At 42.8% G+C, this 15240-nt stretch overlaps 1 long non-coding RNA gene across 7 annotated transcripts in view; it reads right to left on the reverse strand.

The window, feature by feature from the left end:
• Window positions 1-14591, reverse strand: part of LOC120888583 (uncharacterized) — a 40010-nt gene extending 25419 nt beyond the window's left edge. For 5 of the 7 annotated variants that reach the window (XR_013433569.1, XR_013433570.1, XR_013433571.1 and 2 more), the window contains exons 1-7: window positions 14515-14591; window positions 11780-12640; window positions 9625-9695; window positions 7851-7932; window positions 5131-5991; window positions 2973-3043; window positions 1199-1280 (exon numbers count right to left, since the gene is read on the reverse strand). This is a non-coding gene — a long non-coding RNA (uncharacterized LOC120888583). Of the gene's footprint in view, window positions 1-1198; window positions 1281-2972; window positions 3047-5130; window positions 5992-7850; window positions 7933-9624; window positions 9699-11779; window positions 12641-14514 lie in introns of all 7 variants that reach the window. The other 2 variants (XR_013433574.1, XR_013433575.1) reach the window with 2 other exon arrangements.
• Between the last annotated feature and the right edge of the window lie 649 nt (window positions 14592-15240).

A 15240-nucleotide genomic window follows, 5' to 3' on the forward strand; every position in this document is an offset into this window, starting at 1 on the left:
TCCTTTCCCTTACCCTTCTGCTTTTCAGAAAGAACCTCGACCACGGTGGTCTCCATCTTGATTGTCCACTTGATTGTCTTTGTAGGGATTTCTCCCACTCACACTTTTTCTCAAATAACCTTACAAGGACCTTCCCCCTTGTCAAGAGCCATGCTCAGGGATGAAAGCAAAACCTTGGCCTTCCATCTGTCTCCTTTGGTCCTCAGCTATCTCCCCATGGCTCTTCACTGAGGCTTCATTAAGGAGAAGCCCATTGCCTGACTCCTCAGAATGTGCTCTGAGGGCCAGGAGCATTGGAATCACCTTAGAACCCATTACAGATGCAGAATTCAAGACCTGCCGAATTGCAATGCTTATCTTGAGCCTGGTCCCCAACAGATGACCCACGGGAGTGGAGAGATGCAGTCTGTGGGAGTCCAACCCTAAATTCTTCAACTTCAACTGCCTATTTGGAATCCAGCCACAGTCTCCTCTCTACCAGGTCCCCCAAATCAAAGATGTATAAGGAGTCAATTTTTCCAGGGGACCTTCGGTCAGGCTGGGGCCTTGGTGATCAATCCATAACCGACCCTACACTTGCCAAGTCCACGAGGGTGCTCCAAAAAATACCAGCGTTTCTTAGGATGTTCAATTCTGTTTGTGGCTGTGGGAACATGTCAGTTTACGGGTGGTGCATCAAGGTAGCTCTGCATGACCTGGGACTGAGTTCCTGAACACCTTTCTCACCAGGAGGAAGATAGGAAGATTGGAACAACTGGCACTACATCTCATGCCAAGTTTGGTCCCTGAAGCTCACAAGGCTTTCTGGCATTCTCTAATATGCTTCTCTCCCTGTCTCTCTCTTTCTCTCTCTGTAGCCAGTCATCTGAGATTCCCCCCTTCACGGTGCACACCTGCTTGCTTCTTTTCTCTCCATTGACTCCCTGTACTCTGTTTTGCTCCTTCTTCAATCCACCTTCTACTGTCCCCTCCAGTGTTTCCCAACCTTAGTCTGCTCAGGTTTTGAATCATTGGTTCCAATCACCTCATGACACTCTGGATGTTACCTGTCCCTCAAAAGGCAGGAGATGTACCCATTGTTACCTTCCACTACTCAGTAGATTCCCGTCTTCCACTATTCAAATAGGCTGCTGCTTAGGATTGAAATAAATATGCTGTCCACTGTAATTTTTTATATGAAAAATATAAAGGCTCTTACCTTCCAGAGTATGGGCTTCCTTTTCAATCATATCCTCAGAGGAAGCATCCAAGCTCTCTCCTGAGCAAATCTCAGAGACTCTCTGGTAAAATTAATATCAAAATTGATATCATTTAAAATTAATATCAATAACCGATTCTGAATCAGCATTTTAAAGCAGACATGTCACTTGGGCTGTGCACGTCGGTGAGGATTAAAAAACGAGACAAGTCTAATCTTCCAAAATTGAACGATTGAAAAGAGAACTTCACATATCCTCCCCCATGAAGACCAACTTTCATCTTCACATGGCTACTGACTCTGAAAGGAGAAGGCCACCACAGAAGAAACACATCCTCCCGAAACATACTATCTGATGCCCAAAACTGCGCAGACATACTACTCCTGGAACACCTAACCCGACTCAACGTTTTCTAGCATAAAGAGAGAATGATATTTGAAATATACTCCAGCACATTCTGACAAATTCGGATATCAGCCAGCATTACACACTGGCAACATTCTGATGACAGGACATTTGTGAGAGAATCACCTTGGTTTCTAAGAATTTGAATTATGCTATGCTGAAGGGAAACGGAACAGCGTTACCTGGGCCTCCTTAGCTGAACAAAAACTTTTGCAATCTAAATAACCTTTGGGGAAATTTTCACTGAGAGGAAGACTCATCCTTCGCATATGATGCCAAATTAGGGAGAGAAAGGTTTCTCCATTTTGCATTTACCTAACTTGGGCTTAATGTTGTGGTTGTGTAGGAAACACTTTCTAGTCAAAAAGAAAACAGTGACAGAAAAGGGCACCAAGGCATAAAAGTGATTTTGAGTACACATTTTCAGACCCCCTGGTACATGAAAATTGAATAGGCCAGCAGACAGGCACAAAGAGAGTGTGGAAGAATCTAGCAGGGCAACTCAGAATATCATGGGATTGAAAATGTCTTTCCTGATTGCATAGTCCGAACATTCAATGTGGATCTATGGGAAAGCAAAGGTGTCTTTCTTTTCTTTCTTTCTTTCCCTTTCTTCCTTTTTTTCTTTTTTCCTTTCTTTTTTCTTTCTTTCTTTTTTTTCTCTGTCCTTCCCTCTCTCTCTCTTTCTTTCTTTCCTTTTAAATATTCATTTTCTATCCTGCTCCTTTTGTCAATTTGTTTATTACTTCTGCAAGCCTTTGGGGGAGTTTCTTGGATCTTGGAGATACAAGATCCTATTCTTGTGTCAACAGTAATGTTTTAACATCTTCCTTTCCTATTCTTGCCCCTTCCCCCATTTTCTCATGGCTCTCTTGCCTGAATGCTCAGGAAGCTGTGTTCCAGAATTGACCCAGTTCTCTCATGGGGAATAGACACTGAAGACAAGGCCTCTTGAAATCCATGGCCCTTGATTAGAGGCTAGTAGTATAATCCTAACCTTTTGGGCCACAAGTAGGGACCACGCCATTGGTGTTTTTCATTAGTTCATCATAATAACCATCTGTTAAATCAGTCTAATATTTGATCATAAGTCATTGATCATTTCAGGTGGTTATCCAAATGGAAGCAGAAAACCCCAAGCAATTTTAGGCCTCAGACCTAAGGAGCAACTAGTTCAATAAGGTACCATGAATTCTGAAATGGTTTGCACATTCTTAAACTTTCCAAGTGTTTTTAGACCTAAGGACTCAGTGATGATCTCGGCTTGATGAGAATAGTCAGAGAGGTCATTTCATGGGGCCTACTGTCCATGAGTAGAGCAAGGCAAGTGTTGGGAAGCCAGGAAGGGAAATGGACATGTTTACATACCTTTGGCTTCCGCATCTTGGAACCACCAAGGGTTGTGCCCGCTTCCTCTGCCTTCACATGGAAATGTGGTTCTGCTGACAAATATGCAGATTGACATAAATGAATTAGAACATCCTGAACAGGGATGCTGTGTCCTAATGCAAATACATAGGTCTAACAGTAATTCACTTCTCTTTTCCCACACATGCATTTACCTGCAGCTTCACTTTCAGCTGAATGCTGATTTTATTACTTACATTGCTACTGTGTGTGAGTGAGTGATCCTGGAATGGAACCCATGGACTTTGGCATGCTTGGCAAACACTCTGCCACTGGATTTTCTCCCTTGGGATCCTATTCTAGGTATTAGGAAAACCATTGGATGAAGCTGACATAAATTTCCTAGGTACACACACTGGTGTTTCTTGCATTGCTCCTTGGCTAGCTCTTTACTTGTTTTTCCACTGGATGATTCCCTTAGTTCTGGATCATCACGATTTCTGGGTTGCAGGGAACAACATTATGGGTCCCATCCTCAGTCAATGGTGTCAGTCACCATTGCCAAGAGTCTTGATTTACTTGACCTGATAGTTGACTGAGCTCCTGGTAAGTGCTAGTGTGGATAAAAGACTTCAGATGTGGTGGTGTTCCTGCAGGTAGGGCCAGAGCAGTGTCTCAATGAGTGAGCACGGGGGGAGGGGGGGGGCAGCCAGGGGTCGGAAATGGTGACAGCAAGGAAGGGATTTGCAAGGGAGAGAAACAGACCATGATTCAATGGCATCTGCATGGCTCAAAACCAATACAGTTGGAGTCGTGTCAAGTGACCGAAAGGAGAGGGGACAGGGATGCATACACTGAGAGAGGCCCAATTTACACTCTGAAAGGTTTCTAGTTGACTTGACAACACTGGGACCATCACGTGCATAAAACATCAGTGCCTAAAGGCAACGTGGGTACACCCAGGTTCATGCCTCATATGTGCAGTGTAGGGAGAACAACATGACACATCCCCTGGGTACATGGAATGTGAGGGGCCTGTGTGAAATTGGTGGCGAATGTGTAGAAGGCAACCGCCCAATAGAATATCCATGCACACCTGGACTGGGGGGAGGGATGCAGACATGTAGAGGACACCAAGGAGCAAGTCGTCAGTGCGAGGGAACAATGAGCTTTTTTAAGTGAATTCAACTAAAAATCTGTGTCCCTAGAACAGGAGATCACTTCACAAGTCTATAGAACATATGCAATCAGATGGGACATGAACTAGAGGACAGGATTCAGGTTTTTGTGTTCACCATCTGGTTTCTGTGCTGCTCAGCTGCCTACACTGAGGAAAGTGTTCTTCATGTTTGGCGAGTGATGTCCTGAGCTGGCATTCAGGCTCAGTGGTAGAGAAACTGCTTCGCATGTCAAGGTCCTGGGTTCTATTCGCTCCCTTGAAAATGAGTATTACAGGCATGAATAGGAATAGGATCGATGGCATCAGTGTCTTGAAGGAGGAACTCTGGATGGGCAGCCTCAGAGACCATGCGAGGAAGTGATTGCCTATGACCCAATAATACAATATTTCTTTTTGGAAAGAGGAGAGGGGAAACATATAGTGATGTAACATATTAAGTGAGTGCAGAATAAAGCACACAGAAGGAAAAGGTCACTGACGGAGTAAATCCGTGCATAGAGCACAATATGGGTGTGAGCCATCAGAGAGTACACTGGGTGTCGTGGTAGCAAGCAATCTGATTGTTTTTACGTGTCTTCTTCATATGTCTCACTGGCTCATCATCTATTTTTGTGTCCAAGTCCAATATGGACCTCAGTCTCTCAGGAGCCTGACACTCCCGCCTAGCTGTCCACTGCACATCTGGAAACTCTGCAGCACGTTAGCCTAAGCTTCCTCATTCATGATTATAAATCCCTAAATCCAGTGGTGGATCTTGGGGTTTACACACAACCGAGTTAATGCTTGCCTTGAATGGTATTTTTCTCAGGTTGATAAAGGCAATTTTGTACCAACGTGAATGCCCACGTTGACATTGGCCTTTTCTGTATCCAATCTCCCCTTCCAATGGGGGATACCAAAGAATGAGGAATGGGAGCCTTTCAGAGGTTTTCACATAATGCCACCATTTCAGGTGTGTCCATAGACGCCTTTCCAAAGAACTCCTAGTGCAAAATGTACCTGGTGTGATAGTCTTGACATCCTTCCTCCTGGCACCCTTCATCTCTGGGTCTGTACTTTCACCAGAATGTCTCAATGCAGTGGGAGGCTGGATGGGTTTGGGAAAATGATATCAAATAAATGCTGTGTATTTACTGCAATGTGTAGGTCATAGGAAGAGAAGCGCAAGGTGCAATTACCTTCAAGGAAGGAGCCCTCTGAGATCCTGAAAAGGAAAAGGGACACAGAGTCAATTAGCCATGCATGTGACAAAACCAGCCATAGCTTGGTCTCATATTAAGAAGGAGCTGGACACTCATGCTTCACTTTGGGAATAACTTTGGTAGCCTTGGGCCCTTTAGGGTTTGTGTGCATATTTCCTGGTTTTGGGTCCTCAAAACCACAAGGCTGCATGGTACCACCTTAAACCGGGGCAGAAACGTAGGTTGAATCAACACAAGCAGTGAAGTTTCCAACCCTGAGACTCTTTGCAATAGCCATAAATCAAAGAGGAAAGCGAATGGATGCCACCGGAAAGAGGCACAGTGAGGAAAGATGTGATGGCACATATGTTCCTTGACACCTATGGGAGTTCTTCAGTGCGCTGCACTCCCAACACCTGAGCTGTTCCTCCAGTTGTGCTAGAAGTCAGTGAGCACCAATTGTGTAGAGTCCAGTGAAAGGGGTCATCCATTTCTGATCCAAGAACTTTGCCTCCACCCATTGCCTGACATACACACTTTCGGCAGAAGGGCTCATTCAAAACATTCTTGATTTCCATACCCACGGGGGACACTGGTGTGCCCTCCTTTCTTGCATCCTCTGGTTTTGAGAACTTGAGCTTGCTTGATGAAGACACAGGAGAAGACAGAGGGCCCATTTCTGAGAAAGCAATGGATGGTAAGATTAATATCTCAAAGTATGGTAAAGCAAAGGGAAAAAGGGAAAGAGTCGACTGTGTTATCGCACAAGTATTTCCTACCCATAACTTTCCATACTTAAAACTTGTGGCAAGGCCCATGAAAAATAAGTCTTTGGATACTCAAAGTATGAGCTCTACAAAGTCTTCTGTTCCCACCGAGTCTGCTTTCCCATATCTTGGTCATCTTTCAAGGATTTCCATGAAATGACTGTCTCACAAAATGAGCTCTGAATAGGGTCAGGACTCACTCAGGACTAGAGCACATTTGTAGCTTGCTAAAAGCTCTGGATTCCATCGCACTATGTCCCCCTGCCCAGAATAGGGAAGGAGATGAGAGCTGTCTTTTTGAACAAAGCTAGTGCTTCTACAATTATAGAGATCCCCTCTGAACCATTGACATCACTGCAAAATGCAGCCTCCAGGCCTGCAAGTGCGGCACAGGGAAATGACTCGCTCAAGTTTGACTCCATGTACCATTCTCCTCTACTTTGAGTAATCTACGGACAGACAGTACTCCCAGTTTTCATGTGAAGGCAGACCTACTGAAGACAGCTGAGATGCATTCCCTGATTCCTCATCACAGTCTCCAAATGTACCTAGCTAACTTCTTGCTTGCCTTCCTCCTTTCCCTTACCCTTCTGCTTTTCAGAAAGAACCTCGACCACGGTGGTCTCCATCTTGATTGTCCACTTGATTGTCTTTGTAGGGATTTCTCCCACTCACACTTTTTCTCAAATAACCTTACAAGGACCTTCCCCCTTGTCAAGAGCCATGCTCAGGGATGAAAGCAAAACCTTGGCCTTCCATCTGTCTCCTTTGGTCCTCAGCTATCTCCCCATGGCTCTTCACTGAGGCTTCATTAAGGAGAAGCCCATTGCCTGACTCCTCAGAATGTGCTCTGAGGGCCAGGAGCATTGGAATCACCTTAGAACCCATTACAGATGCAGAATTCAAGACCTGCCGAATTGCAATGCTTATCTTGAGCCTGGTCCCCAACAGATGACCCACGGGAGTGGAGAGATGCAGTCTGTGGGAGTCCAACCCTAAATTCTTCAACTTCAACTGCCTATTTGGAATCCAGCCACAGTCTCCTCTCTACCAGGTCCCCCAAATCAAAGATGTATAAGGAGTCAATTTTTCCAGGGGACCTTCGGTCAGGCTGGGGCCTTGGTGATCAATCCATAACCGACCCTACACTTGCCAAGTCCACGAGGGTGCTCCAAAAAATACCAGCGTTTCTTAGGATGTTCAATTCTGTTTGTGGCTGTGGGAACATGTCAGTTTACGGGTGGTGCATCAAGGTAGCTCTGCATGACCTGGGACTGAGTTCCTGAACACCTTTCTCACCAGGAGGAAGATAGGAAGATTGGAACAACTGGCACTACATCTCATGCCAAGTTTGGTCCCTGAAGCTCACAAGGCTTTCTGGCATTCTCTAATATGCTTCTCTCCCTGTCTCTCTCTTTCTCTCTCTGTAGCCAGTCATCTGAGATTCCCCCCTTCACGGTGCACACCTGCTTGCTTCTTTTCTCTCCATTGACTCCCTGTACTCTGTTTTGCTCCTTCTTCAATCCACCTTCTACTGTCCCCTCCAGTGTTTCCCAACCTTAGTCTGCTCAGGTTTTGAATCATTGGTTCCAATCACCTCATGACACTCTGGATGTTACCTGTCCCTCAAAAGGCAGGAGATGTACCCATTGTTACCTTCCACTACTCAGTAGATTCCCGTCTTCCACTATTCAAATAGGCTGCTGCTTAGGATTGAAATAAATATGCTGTCCACTGTAATTTTTTATATGAAAAATATAAAGGCTCTTACCTTCCAGAGTATGGGCTTCCTTTTCAATCATATCCTCAGAGGAAGCATCCAAGCTCTCTCCTGAGCAAATCTCAGAGACTCTCTGGTAAAATTAATATCAAAATTGATATCATTTAAAATTAATATCAATAACCGATTCTGAATCAGCATTTTAAAGCAGACATGTCACTTGGGCTGTGCACGTCGGTGAGGATTAAAAAACGAGACAAGTCTAATCTTCCAAAATTGAACGATTGAAAAGAGAACTTCACATATCCTCCCCCATGAAGACCAACTTTCATCTTCACATGGCTACTGACTCTGAAAGGAGAAGGCCACCACAGAAGAAACACATCCTCCCGAAACATACTATCTGATGCCCAAAACTGCGCAGACATACTACTCCTGGAACACCTAACCCGACTCAACGTTTTCTAGCATAAAGAGAGAATGATATTTGAAATATACTCCAGCACATTCTGACAAATTCGGATATCAGCCAGCATTACACACTGGCAACATTCTGATGACAGGACATTTGTGAGAGAATCACCTTGGTTTCTAAGAATTTGAATTATGCTATGCTGAAGGGAAACGGAACAGCGTTACCTGGGCCTCCTTAGCTGAACAAAAACTTTTGCAATCTAAATAACCTTTGGGGAAATTTTCACTGAGAGGAAGACTCATCCTTCGCATATGATGCCAAATTAGGGAGAGAAAGGTTTCTCCATTTTGCATTTACCTAACTTGGGCTTAATGTTGTGGTTGTGTAGGAAACACTTTCTAGTCAAAAAGAAAACAGTGACAGAAAAGGGCACCAAGGCATAAAAGTGATTTTGAGTACACATTTTCAGACCCCCTGGTACATGAAAATTGAATAGGCCAGCAGACAGGCACAAAGAGAGTGTGGAAGAATCTAGCAGGGCAACTCAGAATATCATGGGATTGAAAATGTCTTTCCTGATTGCATAGTCCGAACATTCAATGTGGATCTATGGGAAAGCAAAGGTGTCTTTCTTTTCTTTCTTTCTTTCCCTTTCTTCCTTTTTTTCTTTTTTCCTTTCTTTTTTCTTTCTTTCTTTTTTTTCTCTGTCCTTCCCTCTCTCTCTCTTTCTTTCTTTCCTTTTAAATATTCATTTTCTATCCTGCTCCTTTTGTCAATTTGTTTATTACTTCTGCAAGCCTTTGGGGGAGTTTCTTGGATCTTGGAGATACAAGATCCTATTCTTGTGTCAACAGTAATGTTTTAACATCTTCCTTTCCTATTCTTGCCCCTTCCCCCATTTTCTCATGGCTCTCTTGCCTGAATGCTCAGGAAGCTGTGTTCCAGAATTGACCCAGTTCTCTCATGGGGAATAGACACTGAAGACAAGGCCTCTTGAAATCCATGGCCCTTGATTAGAGGCTAGTAGTATAATCCTAACCTTTTGGGCCACAAGTAGGGACCACGCCATTGGTGTTTTTCATTAGTTCATCATAATAACCATCTGTTAAATCAGTCTAATATTTGATCATAAGTCATTGATCATTTCAGGTGGTTATCCAAATGGAAGCAGAAAACCCCAAGCAATTTTAGGCCTCAGACCTAAGGAGCAACTAGTTCAATAAGGTACCATGAATTCTGAAATGGTTTGCACATTCTTAAACTTTCCAAGTGTTTTTAGACCTAAGGACTCAGTGATGATCTCGGCTTGATGAGAATAGTCAGAGAGGTCATTTCATGGGGCCTACTGTCCATGAGTAGAGCAAGGCAAGTGTTGGGAAGCCAGGAAGGGAAATGGACATGTTTACATACCTTTGGCTTCCGCATCTTGGAACCACCAAGGGTTGTGCCCGCTTCCTCTGCCTTCACATGGAAATGTGGTTCTGCTGACAAATATGCAGATTGACATAAATGAATTAGAACATCCTGAACAGGGATGCTGTGTCCTAATGCAAATACATAGGTCTAACAGTAATTCACTTCTCTTTTCCCACACATGCATTTACCTGCAGCTTCACTTTCAGCTGAATGCTGATTTTATTACTTACATTGCTACTGTGTGTGAGTGAGTGATCCTGGAATGGAACCCATGGACTTTGGCATGCTTGGCAAACACTCTGCCACTGGATTTTCTCCCTTGGGATCCTATTCTAGGTATTAGGAAAACCATTGGATGAAGCTGACATAAATTTCCTAGGTACACACACTGGTGTTTCTTGCATTGCTCCTTGGCTAGCTCTTTACTTGTTTTTCCACTGGATGATTCCCTTAGTTCTGGATCATCACGATTTCTGGGTTGCAGGGAACAACATTATGGGTCCCATCCTCAGTCAATGGTATCAGTCACCATTGCCAAGAGTCTTGATTTACTTGACCTGATAGTTGACTGAGCTCCTGGTAAGTGCTAGTGTGGATAAAAGACTTCAGATGTGGTGGTGTTCCTGCAGGTAGGGCCAGAGCAGTGTCTCAATGAGTGAGCACGGAGGTGGGGGGGGGCAGCCAGGGGTCGGAAATGGTGACAGCAAGGAAGGGATTTGCAAGGGAGAGAAACAGACCATGATTCAATGGCATCTGCATGGCTCAAAACCATTACAGTTGGAGTCGTGTCAAGTGACCGAAAGGAGAGGGGACAGGGATGCATACACTGAGAGAGGCCCAATTTACACTCTGAAAGGTTTCTAGTTGACTTGACAACACTGGGACCATCACGTGCATAAAATATCAGTGCATAAAGGCAACGTGGGTACACCCAGGTTCATGCCTCATATGTGCAGTGTAGGGAGAACAACATGACACATCCCCTGGGTACATGGAATGTGAGGGGCCTGTGCGAAATTGGTGGCGAATGTGTAGAAGGCAACCGCCCAATAGAATATCCATGCACACCTGGACTGGGGGGAGGGATGCAGACATGTAGAGGACACCAAGTAGCAAGTCGTCAGTGCGAGGGAACAATGAGCTTTTTAAGTGAATTCAACTAAAAATCTGTGTCCCTAGAACAGGAGATCACTTCACAAGTCTATAGAACATATGCAATCAGATGGGACATGAACTAGAGGACAGGATTCAGGTTTTTGTGTTCACCATCTGGTTTCTGTGCTGCTCAGCTGCCTACACTGAGGAAAGTGTTCTTCATGTTTGGCGAGTGATGTCCTGAGCTGGCATTCAGGCTCAGTGGTAGAGAAACTGCTTCGCATGTCAAGGTCCTGGGTTCTATTCGCTCCCTTGAAAATGAGTATTACAGGCATGAATAGGAATAGGATCGATGGCATCAGTGTCTTGAAGGAGGAACTCTGGATGGGCAGCCTCAGAGACCATGCGAGGAAGTGATTGCCTATGACCCAATAATACAATATTTCTTTTTGGAAAGAGGAGAGGGGAAACATATAGTGATGTAACATATTAAGTGAGTGCAGAATAAAGCACACAGAAGGAAAAGGTCACTGACGGAGTAAATCCGTGCATAGAGCACAATATGGGTGTGAGCCATCAGAGAGTACACTGGGTGTCGTGGTAGCAAGCAATCTGATTGTTTTTACGTGTCTTCTTCATATGTCTCACTGGCTCATCATCTATTTTTGTGTCCAAGTCCAATATGGCCTCAGTCTCTCAGGAGCCTGACACTCCCGCCTAGCTGTCCACTGCACATCTGGAAACTCTGCAGCACGTTAGCCTAAGCTTCCTCATTCATGATTATAAATCCCTAAATCCAGTGGTGGATCTTGGGGTTTACAAACAACCGAGTTAATGCTTGCCTTGAATGGTATTTTTCTCAGGTTGATAAAGGCAATTTTGTACCAACGTGAATGCCCACGTTGACATTGGCCTTTTCTGTATCCAATCTCCCCTTCCAATGGGGGATACCAAAGAATGAGGAATGGGAGCCTTTCAGAGGTTTTCACATAATGCCACCATTTCAGGTGTGTCCATAGACGCCTTTCCAAAGAACTCCTAGTGCAAAATGTACCTGGTGTGATAGTCTTGACATCCTTCCTCCTGGCACCCTTCATCTCTGGGTCTGTACTTTCACCAGAATGTCTCAATGCAGTGGGAGGCTGGATGGGTTTGGGAAAATGATATCAAATAAATGCTGTGTATTTACTGCAATGTGTAGGTCATAGGAAGAGAAGCGCAAGGTGCAATTACCTTCAAGGAAGGAGCCCTCTGAGATCCTGAAAAGGAAAAGGGACACAGAGTCAATTAGCCATGCATGTGACAAAACCAGCCATAGCTTGGTCTCATATTAAGAAGGAGCTGGACACTCATGCTTCACTTTGGGAATAACTTTGGTAGCCTTGGGCCCTTTAGGGTTTGTGTGCATATTTCCTGGTTTTGGGTCCTCAAAACCACAAGGCTGCATGGTACCACCTTAAACCGGGGCAGAAACGTAGGTTGAATCAACACAAGCAGTGAAGTTTCCAACCCTGAGACTCTTTGCAATAGCCATAAATCAAAGAGGAAAGCGAATGGATGCCACCGGAAAGAGGCACAGTGAGGAAAGATGTGATGGCACATATGTTCCTTGACACCTATGGGAGTTCTTCAGTGCGCTGCACTCCCAACACCTGAGCTGTTCCTCCAGTTGTGCTAGAAGTCAGTGAGCACCAATTGTGTAGAGTCCAGTGAAAGGGGTCATCCATTTCTGATCCAAGAACTTTGCCTCCACCCATTGCCTGACATACACACTTTCGGCAGAAGGGCTCATTCAAAACATTCTTGATTTCCATACCCACGGGGGACACTGGTGTGCCCTCCTTTCTTGCATCCTCTGGTTTTGAGAACTTGAGCTTGCTTGATGAAGACACAGGAGAAGACAGAGGGCCCATTTCTGAGAAAGCAATGGATGGTAAGATTAATATCTCAAAGTATGGTAATGCAAAGGGAATGGTCAATTTTGTGTGATTGCAGAAGTATTTTCCACCGATAACTTTCCCTACTTAAAACATTTGGGAAGGCCCATTAAAAATAAGACTTTGGACACTCAAAATATAAGTTCTATTAAGACTTCTTTTTCTAATAAATCTACTTTACTATATCTTGGCCATTTTTCAAGAATTTTCATGAAATGCCTCTCATAGAATGATCTCTGAATGATGTCCTGTGTCAGTGAAGAGTTGAGCACCTTTGTAGCTTGCTGAAAGCCCTGGATTCCATCGAACTATTTCCCCCTTCCCAGAGTTGGGAAGGAGATGAGTGCTGTCTTTTGAAAACATCCAATGCTTCTACAATCATTGTTATCCCATGTGAACCATTAACTTCCCTGCAAAATGCAGGCTCCTCTCCTGAAAGTGTCTCAGAGTGAAATGACTTTCTCACATTTGACCCCATTCTACCATTTTCATCTTTATTAAAACATCTATGAACAAATAGTAGTCATAGGTTTTTGAAGGAACTCAGATTAAATGCATTTTGTCCTTCCTCATCCTTATCTCCTTATGTGCCTAAATATCTTTCTTCTTTTCTCCATCATTGCACCTACTCTTCAGGTTTTCAAAAAGAACTTCTTACACTTTGTTCTTCATCATTGTGTTTGAGGTTCTGTTTATGAATCCTTTCTAATTAGTTCTTTCCCAATTCAGTACAGTATCAAATAATATTTCTTTGTTCTTATTCTTTATTCTTACACCTTGTCAAGAAGCATGTTCTGAAATGAAATCAAAATATTTGCCTTCCATTCATCTGGTTTTTGTCCTCAGCTATCATCACATTGCTCTTCCCTGAGCATTCTTGAAATAGAAATCCATTACCTTAGTTCTCTTAATGTGGTTTAATGACCATGAACATTCCAATCACCTTAGAATGCATTGGAAATGCAGAATCAAAGACCTTCTGAATTGCAATGTGTATTTTGAACCTCATCTCCAACAAATAACTCATAGAACTGGAGAAATCTGGCCTATAGCAGTCCAACACTAAATCCTCTACCTTAATTTCATATTTTCATTCGAGCCTCAAGCTCCTCTGTACCCTGTCCCCCAAATTGAATCTGTATAAAGATTCAATATGTCCACTGGACATTTCATGAGGTTGTGGTTTTGGTGATCACTCCATAACCAAGTCTGCTCTAATCCCCATTCTCACATCCTATGGATTATCTACTGTCATTGGAAATAGCAGCATTGTATATGTTGTCAAATTATGTATATGGCTGTGGGAACATATAGGTTTATGTTTATTTGTGGTAAACGCAAGGTAGCTCTGGATGACCTAGTAATTCATTTTTAATGCCATTCTCACCAATAGGAAGAAAAGAAAAGTGGGAAAAAATAGCACTGTATTTCAGACCAGGTTTGGTACTGGAAACTCATATATTTTCCTCACAATTTTCATATGCTGCTCTCCCTCTTTCTAATGTATGACCTGAGTTTTCCCCTTCAGAGTGCACATCTGGTTCTTTTTTATCCATTTACTCCCTGCACTCTGCTTTGCTCATTCTTCATTCCACTTTCTACTTTTCTCTTCAGTATTTCCCAACATTGCTTTTATCAGGCTTTGAAATAGAATTAATAGTTTGGATCATCTGATCACACTCTGAATTTTACCTGTCACTAAAACATGAGAAGATATATCCCTATTACCTTTCCCTTTTGGTCCAAGTATTTAGTACATTCATATCCTCAATTACTCAAATATATTTACTGCTTAGAATTTTTTTAAAAAATATTTTGTCCAACAAACATTTTAAAAATATGTGGCTCTTACCTTCCACAATATGCTTTTTCATTTGAAGTGCATCCAAAGAAAAATGATCAAAGCACTTTGGTGAACAAATCTCACAGATACGCTGTTAAAATTAATGTCAGTATTGAGTTGCAGAGTCTTAATTACTATTTAAATGCAGACAGCTAAATTTCCACTTTTAAAATCAATAAGAATATATACTAGACAAGTACACGCTTAAAACTTAAACATTTGAAAGAATTTTGTATATCCTCTCCAATTAAGCTTAACTTTCAATGTTATGGCTAAGGACTCGAAAACAAGAATGCAAAGACAGAAGAAAACATTCACTGACAACATACTAAATGATGTGTATAACTTCACAAAGATATAACATCTCTACACCTAACCATACTCAATATTTTCTACCAAAAATAAGAGAATATTTAAAAATATTCTTAGAAATACACTTGATGTTAGACAGCTTTAAACATTTGAAACATTTAAAGACAAAGTATTTTGTGTTAACACTAATATTTGATAAGACAATTTGAATTGTTGTATGCGGAGCAGAAATGGAGCATTCTCACATTTGCTTCATTTTAGCTAATCAAAGACTTCAGAAATGTTAATATCTTTTGGGAAAATTTTTACTGAGAGGAAAAATCATTTAAAAAAGTACCAAAATAGTAAGAAAAATGTTCCTTTATTTTAGCTGTATATAACAGCGAACATTATGGGGGAGAGTATGCAGCAATTTCCACTTAG

Source organism: Ictidomys tridecemlineatus, unplaced genomic scaffold, assembly GCF_052094955.1.
Source record: "Ictidomys tridecemlineatus isolate mIctTri1 unplaced genomic scaffold, mIctTri1.hap1 Scaffold_5503, whole genome shotgun sequence".
Classification (NCBI taxonomy): domain Eukaryota; kingdom Metazoa; phylum Chordata; class Mammalia; order Rodentia; family Sciuridae; genus Ictidomys; species Ictidomys tridecemlineatus.